The sequence below is a fragment of the Trichosurus vulpecula genome, chromosome 4 (genome assembly GCF_011100635.1).
Source record: "Trichosurus vulpecula isolate mTriVul1 chromosome 4, mTriVul1.pri, whole genome shotgun sequence".
Lineage (NCBI taxonomy): Eukaryota > Metazoa > Chordata > Mammalia > Diprotodontia > Phalangeridae > Trichosurus > Trichosurus vulpecula.
The window spans coordinates 218,216,894-218,226,214 of record NC_050576.1 but is presented as its reverse complement, the minus strand read 5'-3'; the positions used below and the strand labels follow the sequence as shown (position 1 = coordinate 218,226,214).

At 34.7% G+C, this 9,321-nt stretch overlaps 2 pseudogenes; both read left to right on the top strand.

The window, feature by feature from the left end:
* Positions 1-3,880: 3,880 nt before the first annotated feature.
* LOC118847020 lies at positions 3,881-5,021 on the top strand (annotated as a pseudogene).
* Positions 5,022-5,615: 594 nt separating this feature from the next.
* Positions 5,616-8,771, top strand: LOC118847019 (annotated as a pseudogene).
* The last annotated feature ends 550 nt before the right edge of the window (positions 8,772-9,321 follow it).

The window sequence follows — 9,321 nt, the reverse complement described above, 5'->3', positions numbered from 1 at the left end:
CATAAGATATTGGTCTATGCCCAATTTCTGCCAGACTGCTTTCTAGCTTTCCCAATGATTTTTACCAAATAATGAATTCTTATTCCTAAAACCTAAGTCTTTATACTTGTCAAACAGTGGGTTACTATACTCATTTGCTGCAGTTGATTGTATGCCTACTCTGTTCCACTGATCTACCTTTCTATTTCTTAGCCAGTACCAGGTATTTTTGACAATTACTGCATTATAATATAGTTTAAGATCTGGTACTGCTAAACCTCCTTCCTTTACATTTTTTTCCATTAGCTCCTTTGATATTCTTGACCTTTTGTTCTTCCAAATGAATTTTGTAATGTTTTTTAGCTTCATAAAATTTTTTTTGGTAATTTAATTGGGAGGGCATTGACTATATAGATTAATTTTGGTAAAATTCATTTTTATTATATTGGCCCTGCCTATGAATGAACAATTAATACTTCTCCATTAATTTAAATCTGATTTTATTTGTGTACAAAGTTTTTTATGGTTTTGTTCATATAGATCCTGGATTTGTTTTGGTAGGTGTGTTCCCAGGTATTTTATACTATCTAGAGTCACTTTAAATGGGGTATCTCTAGCTATCTCTTCCTGTAGGATCTTGTTGGTGACATATAGGAAAGCTGATGTTTTCTGTGAGTTTACTTTATATCCTGCTACTTTGCTGGATTTATTAATTATTTCAATTAACTTTTTAGTTCAGTCTTCAGGATTTTCCAAGTATATCATCATATCATCTGCAAAAAGATAGTTTTATAATGTCATTCCCTATTCTGTTCTTCTATTTCTTTTTCTTCTCTTATTGCTACTACTGAGATTTCTAATAAAATATTGAATAAAATTGGTGACAGTGAGCATTCTTGTTTCATACCTGATCTTACTGGGAAAGCTTCTAGCTTATCCCCATTACAAATAATGCTTGCTAATGGTTTTTGGTAAATGCTTCTTATCAATTCAAGGAAAATTCCGTTTATGCCTAAACTTTTAAGTGTTTTTAATAGAGATGAGTGTTGTATTTTATCAAATGCTTTTTCTGCATCTATTGATATTATTATATGATTTTTGTTATTTTTATTATTGATGTAATCAATTATCTTAATAGTTTTCCTTATGTTGAACCATTCCTATATTCTTGGTATGAATCCTGCTTGGTCATAATGTATAACCTTTGTAATATATTGTTATAATCTTTTAGCTAGTATTTTATTTAGGATTTTTCATCCATATTCATTAATGAAATTGGTCTATAATTTTCTTTCTGTTTTTACTTTTCCTGGTTTAGGTATCAGTATCATATTGTTTCATAAAGGAAGTTTGGTAGGACCCCTTCTTTGCCTATTACTCCAAATAATTTATTTAATATTGGAATTAGTTGGTCTTTAAATGTTTGATAGGATAACTTTTTTCAAGGAACTAAAATCAACATTCTCTTCCTCTTACTTCTATCCCCAGCTGGGGGGAGATCAACAAAACTTTTGTAGCAAATATAGTTAAGCAAAACAAATTCCCAAATTGACCATGTCTGAAAAAATATACATCTTGTTCTGTACCCTAAGTCCACCACCTCTCTGTTAGGAAGTGGGTAGGATGCTTTGTCATTCATCTTTTGGAATCCAGGTTGGTCAACTAGAGTTCTTAAATTTTTTCAAGATTGCTTTGTCTTTACAACATTATTATCATATAATGTGTTTTTCTGGTTCTCCTTACTTAAATCTGCATCAGTTAATAAAAATTTCAGGTTTCTCTAAAACTATCCCCTGCCTCACTTTTTATGGTACAATAGTATTCCATTATATTCATAGACCATGATTTGTTTAGCTATTCTCCACTTGACAGATACCTTCTTAATTTAAGTTCTTTGTACAAAAAGAACTGCTATATATATTTTATCTTTTCCCTCTCTTGTCGATCTCTTTGGGACTAGTAGTCATATCACTGGGCCAAAAAGTATGAACAGTTTACTGACTTCTTGGACACAGTTCCAAATTGCTTTTCAGAATGGCTGTACTAATTCTCAGCTCCAACAGCTTATTAATATATCTCTTTTCCTGAAGCCCTTCCAACATTTGTCATTTTCCTCTTTGCCAAGGTGCGAGGTGGAACTTCAGAGTTGCCTTATTTTGCCCTAAATTTAGTGTTTTGGAGCATTTTTTCATATGGCTATTGTTAGCTTGGATTTCTGCTTTAGAAAACTGTTTTGAACACAAAATTCTCAAAGCAAGAAATTCAAGTATCAGAGCCATATGAAACAATACTCTAAATCATTAATTATAAGAGAATGCAAATTAAAACAACTCAGATTCTTCTTCATACTCATATGATTGGCAAAAATGACAAAGGAGGGAAAGAACAGTTTTTAGAGGGACTGTGAGAGGACACTAACACACTGTTATTATAATTATGAATTGATCTAACTATTCTGAAAGCACTGTGAAACTACACTCCCAAAGTTACTAAACTCTGCATGCCATTCGACCTAGTAATAGAACTACCAGACATATACTTCAAAGATACCAGAGACAAAGGAAAAGCACTCATTTGTATAAAAATAATTATAGGAGCCCTCTTTGTTGTAACAAAGTACTGGAAACAAAGTGAGTGCCTATCACCTGGTGAATGGATGAACAAATTACGGTACTTTAATGTAAAGGAACATTATTATACCATAATGATAAAATGGAGAGATTCAGGGAAGACTTGTATGAACTGATTTAAACTGAAGTGAACAGAACCACGAGAACAATTCATACAATGACTATGAGAATACAGAGGGAAATAAATGTGAAAGACTTAAGTACTCTGCTCAATGCAATGACCAATCTTGATTGAAGAAGATTAATGATAAACCGTGTCTCCCGCCTCTTGGCAGAGAGGTGATGGGCTAGAAATGAAGAATGAGACATATATTTTTCATACGTGGTCAATTCATGAACTTGTTTTGGTTGGTATACTTATTTCTTGCAACTGAGGACTTTTAAAGATGATAGTGATTATTCAAGGCAAAGAGAGGGTGGGGAGTGATAGTAATGCAAAAAAGAAAAAGAAAAGAGCATCAAAGAATACAAAGAAGAAAGATGTAGGAAATTTAAAACAGGATACAGACAAGGAGGACAGTATTGGTACTATTGTGTTACAGAAAAAAAAATCATGCTGTATGTGATAAAGATTCAGTTTCATATATAATTTTCTTTTTTGTTCTTTATATATATTGAAATATTCATTTCTTGATGTTTAAGTTCATAAATCTTAAAAATAAGACAGAATGATGCAAAGCACTGGAAGTAACTTCTTTTTGTTTTTAAAATGCACTATTATTCATTTTTGGAGCATATTAACCTCCCTGTGGAAATTTTGAGTTCATTTTAAAAATCAGTACGTATTCCTTGAGTACATATTGGCTGTGGTGAAGGGAGGCATCTGGGATGGTGCTTGGAAAGTTGTTGGATCAAAAATTTTCAGAAGAGTGTAATTATAGTTACCAAGCACTGGAGAAGACTTGTGAAAGTTCACCTCCCTCTGTTCTTTGGAGAGTCAGGGTACTCTGGGTGTGGAATATGGCATACGGTCAGATTCCGTTGTTACCTTGGTTAGTATTGCTGAACTTTTTTTCTTAATTTATTATTCTTTGTTATCTCCTCATGGCCCTGTGGGTAGGGGGGAAGACTATATTGAAAATGAACGGAATTGAGATATTGGCGCTCATTCCAAGGTGATGGTGAAAGTGGAGTTTAAAGAAGAGGGGCAGCAGCCTGTGTGGGAATAGAAGTGTCATAATTGAAGATCGTGTCACCTTGCCTCTAGCACTAGCGGTTTCTGTCTTCTGGGTATCAATGTGATGCACAGGAAAACTTTGGTAGTTAATGAGATGAGTCAAGGTTATGGAAAATATCGCTCCTATTGCTCAGGGATTACCTATTAGCTCTAGTATTTTCATTGGCAGAAACTTTATTTTTTAGAAAGTAGAGTCTCTTGTAGCTAGCCTGAAAGGGTTCAGTGAGAGCAGGTCAAGCTGGCCATGCATTTCTTAAAGAGTCGTTATGATGGGCTGGACTTCTAACAACAGAAGTAGGTGAGATGGCCAACTTTGCTGTTTATGTATTTTCACCAGCCATATTAGCAACTCCATTAGGAGCTTTTTTGTGTGTGTTCTTGTAAGCGCCATCCTTTCATCGTATTTTCCAAGTGAAAGACTAAATGCTTATGGAAAAAATTGAAAGTTTATTAACTACCTTAGGGTCTACTGTTACAGAAACTCATACTCCAAAAGAGGAGGAAATAGAAACCTTAAATAAGATCTCCCATAAGCCAGGAGATCCAGCTTTAATGGTTTTGTCTTTGATATTAATTTTTGTGATGGAACCTTGATGTGAACAGGCTTGTTTACATAACATTTTGCTGTTATTAGAATATTTTCATTTTCTTGTATTAAGAACCTGGGAACTGCTGTTAAAATATTTTTTTTTTTGCTGAGGCCCCTGCTGAACTAGATAACTAATAATACTAGCTGACATTTTTATAGTGCTTACTCTGTGCTAGGTGCTAAATGCTTTACAATTATTGTTTCATTTCCTCTTCACAATAACACTGGGATATGCTATTATTATCCCTATCTTACAGATGAGGCAACTGATTCTGCCATATACTCTGGGTAAATATAAAAATCAATGATTTAAACAGGGTCCTGGATATATGTAATCCCTTCATAGTGACCCCAATACATTGTATATTCTTTGTCTGTTTTAACCTGTTTAGCTTTTATTTTCTTACAGTGGCAAACATGCCTGTTAACTACATTATTGGGACTTCAAGTGGCTCCCTTGCAATCATTGTGGGAAAATTTTTGTGTGTGTGTGTACACCATCAATGATATAAGTTTTAGTCCAGAAAGTTCTAGTCTAGTGTGCTGTGTGTCCTTTCCAAAAAACCAAAAAAGTAGAGAATATCTGTCCAGCTTGTATGAAGACTTTAATAGTAATGAAGGAAGCTTGAGCTGTAGAAATGAATAGCAAACTAGTGAAAACATCTTTAGAAGAAATGGAAATCTAACATCTATCTTGACAATAGATCTTATTTTTAAAGGATTATTCTATAATTTTGTTTTTATTCTATCCAAGGTTTACTAGTGATCTCTGAGTTGCCAAAACTAAGAAGCATTTTCTTAATCTCATCCTCAACTTCTACGTAGCCTTTGATGCTGTCAGTCACCCTGTTCTCAGTGATACTTTCTTCTCTAGTTTTTCTCAACACTATTCTGGTTCTTCTGTCTATCTGATTGTTCTTTCTCTGTCTTCTTTGCTAGATCTTCATCAGGGTAGAGCCAACTAACCATGGGTGTCTCCAAAGGGTCTTTTCTCTTTATTCAGAGTATCCAATCTTGCTGCAGTTTTAAGCTTTAATAAACTTTAAATTTTCCTTAGTGAATGAATTCATTAGCTTCCATGGATTCAATTACCATCTCTATTCAGATGATTCTCAGATTGATATTTTTAGCCCTATTTTCTCTAATGACATTTAGTCTCATATCTCTAGTTGCCTATTGTATAACTCAAACTGGATGTCCCAATACACATCTTAAACTCAACTTGTCCCAAATTGAAGTCATGATTTTTCTACTGAAATCCTCCTCTCTTCCTAACATTTTTCTTACTGTTAAGGGCATCACTGTCCTCTCAGCCTCCCAGGTTTGCAAGTTAGGTGTCATTTTCATCTTCTCCCTCTCTCTCATACCTCATGTCCAATCATTTGCCAGGTCCTTTTTCTTTTCCCTTGGCAATATCTCATGTATTAACCTCTTATCTCCTCTGACACTGTTACCATCCTGGTATAAGCCCTTATCACCTCATGCCTGGACAACTGCAATAAGCTTCATGTTGGTCTTCCTACCTCAAATCTCTCCTTACTACAGCACATCCTCCACTCAGATATTAAAGGGATCTTCCTAAAGTCTTCCTAAAATCTGACCAGGTAATTTTCCTATTCAATAAATTCTAGAGGCTCCCTTTTACCTCCAGGATCAAATATAAAATCCTCTGTTTTGCTTTAAAAGCCACCCTTTATAACCTGGACCCTTCCTACCCTTCCAGTCTTATTCCCCTCCATGTATTTGTGATCTGATGACACCAGCCTCCTTTCTGTTCCTAGAACAAGACACTCCTCTCAATGTGCATTTTCACTGGCTATTCCCCATGCTTAAAATCTTCTCCCCTTTTGTCTCTGTCTCCTTGCTCCCCTGGCTTTCTTCAAGTCTGAGCAAAAATCCCCCTCATATATGTATATATGTATACACATAGACACAAATTTATGTGTAAACATATACACATAAATTTATGTATATACTATATACCCACACACATAGTTGGAACACAGTTATTTGCTTGTTGTCTCCAATAGATTATAAACTCAGTGACAGCAGGAATTGTTTTTGCCTTTCTTTGTATTCCCAGTGCTTAGCACAGTGCCTGCCACATAGTGGGAGCTTAATAAATGATTGTTGACTTGACTTTTGCTGTAAAATTTTTGTTGTTGTTGGGTCATGTCTAACCCTTAGTGACCCTATTGGGAATTTTCTTGGCAAAGGTAACTGAAGTGGTTTGCCATTTCCTTCTCCAGCAAATCCATTTTGTCAGGCAATCTTTGGAAGTTAAGTGACTTGCCCTGGGTCACGCAACTAAGAAGTATCTGAGGCTGGATTTGAACTCAGGTCTTCCTAACTCTAGGCCCAGTGTTCTATCCAGCTGCTTCTTGCTGTAAAATTAGCTTGTCTGAGAATAGAAATTGTCATTTTAAATGCTGTATTTTTTTAAAAAACTAACTTTAAAATGATTTTACTTCTTTGGACCAAGAACAATAATGGTTTTACTTTCTTTATAGGTTTGGTTTGTTTTGATAAGTATTAACACTGTATAATTATATCATTATTTTAAATTTTAAAGTTAATTTAATTTTCAGTTTTAAATACTATTTTAAATGTTGAGTCTTTAATCGAAAAACTTATCACACTGTTTTAATTATAAAAATGAAATACTTTATAAACTTTGAAAAAAGAAGGTGATGTAAAAACAAAAAATAAAAATTATTGCAGATAACACAGTAGATTATGATCTGTATATGGCTATTTAAAGGTTGATTATATTTTTATGCTCTTAGACAATTAAATAATTTTTAAGTATTTAAGAGGACTTGAAGAATATAAAAAGAGAATATATAGAGATATTTTGCCAACTCTTTTTAAAGGAAAGTCATGAAATTAGGTCCCCTTGCCTCAAGGTATATCCATGACCAGTCCAGGCAGAGGAGTTCTATACCATTTTGAAAGACATGCAGTCAGATGCAGAAGGAAAATAGGAAGGAGGAAAAGGCAATGATAAATCAAGGACATGGTTGAGAGAGAAAGAATGAGAGAGATTGAAAAGGGAGGGAGACTAAACAGGGAGAGAGACTGAACATAGAAGACTGTGGTAGGGGAAGGACCCGAGAGAGTACTAAAAAGGATTTAAAAAATGCTTTTTAAATGTTTTTATATAAAATATACAGACACTCAGAAAAGCACTTCCAATGAATATGCAGTGTAGATTTTGCAAGAATGTAAATTTGAAAGCAATTCAACAAGAATGAATCCATCCTGTGGATGCAAGAGAATTAGGAGAAATCATTCTTGTTTTTAGCTCTATAGAATGACTTTATATTCAGTGGTTAGCATCTAATGAACAAACAAGTAAAGTTTGAACTGAGGAAGCCATTTGTGCTCTGGTCCCTGAGCCTTACGGTTTTCAGTATTTTCATTGTGCTTTGTACTGGTGCTTGTATGATATACATTTTGTTGAAGTCAGTTTTTGATCAAATTTTTTACAGTGGACCTGCCAGCCAATTTTGGGTTTATGCACTTGTACTAAGCACCCAAACTAGTGTGTATGCATGTATATATGTATATACACACATACACGCATACATGCATGTATGTGTATATGTATGTGTGTATATATACATGTGTGTATATACATACACTCACATATACACATATATATATACATATACATATACATATACATATATACATATATATATATATATATATATATATATATATATATATATATATAATAATTCTTAAGAAAGAGAAGCTTGTCTTCCTGTATTGGTACCATCATATTTCTGTGCTTCTCTACTCTTGGTACTTTTCTAAGGATAAAGTCACTAGAGGTAACTTATGAGAACATAGTCACCAGAGTTGGCTTATGACCGTGAACAATAAAGTGCATGTAGTGAAGTGCTCCTGCTATGCCTTGCAGATAGCAGACTTCAGGATCTTGTGGAAATTTGCCACGTTCATCACCTTGTTCTATATCACTCGGATGGTGATTGGTAGATAAAGATTGCTAGGTAGCACAGTGTATTAGAGTACTGGACCTACTGTCAGGAAGAACTGAGTTCAAATCGCTCCTCAGATATCAGCTGTTACTCAGCACAAGTCATTTAACCTGTTTCCTTCAGTTTCTCCTCTGTAAAATGGGGATAATAGTAGCATCATCTCTGAGGACTGTTTTGAGGACAAATTGAGATATTTGTAAACTGTGTTGCTAGCTATTATTATTATTGCTAAGAATAATTATATGGTTTTTTAATGGATGCAGGAAGACCAATGACATTCTCATGCTCAGAACATCATCTGATCCTCATTCATGTACCTCAGCTACTTTTCTCATTTCTTCTTTGGGGCCTACATCAGCAAAATGAGGAAAGTAAGTAAGGCTGAATAGTATTGGAAGGGAAAAGGAAACTATAACTCAGGGTCATTAAGGAAAAACATAGACAAAAGTAAAAGGCACAAGAATCATACAGATAATGTGGCTAAAATAATTAAACAACAAAACTCGGCAGTTGAGGGATAATTAGGCTGATATAACCCAATAAGTTTATGATCCTTATTTTGGTAAGGATCTAGAGATCAGCACTGAATTCACCACCACCCCCCCCAACTAGTCTGCAATCTCCTTGAGGGCAGGGACTGTCTTTTGTCTTTCTTTGTATCTGCCGGTCCTTAGTACAATGCCTAGCACAGAGATGATGCTTAATAATCTTTTATTAACTGACTGACTAATTTAACTCTATCACAAAGGACTGCTGCTGAGAGACTTTATCCCTGTTGTACCTGTCAACTCTAGGAAGAGAGAGAGAGAGACAGACAGAGAGAGAGAGAGGGAGAGAGAGAGAGAGGGAGAGAGAGAGAGAGGGAGAGAGACAGACAGACAGACAGAGACAGAGAGAGAGAAGCAGAGAGAGAGAGAGAGAGAGAGAGAGAGAGAGAGA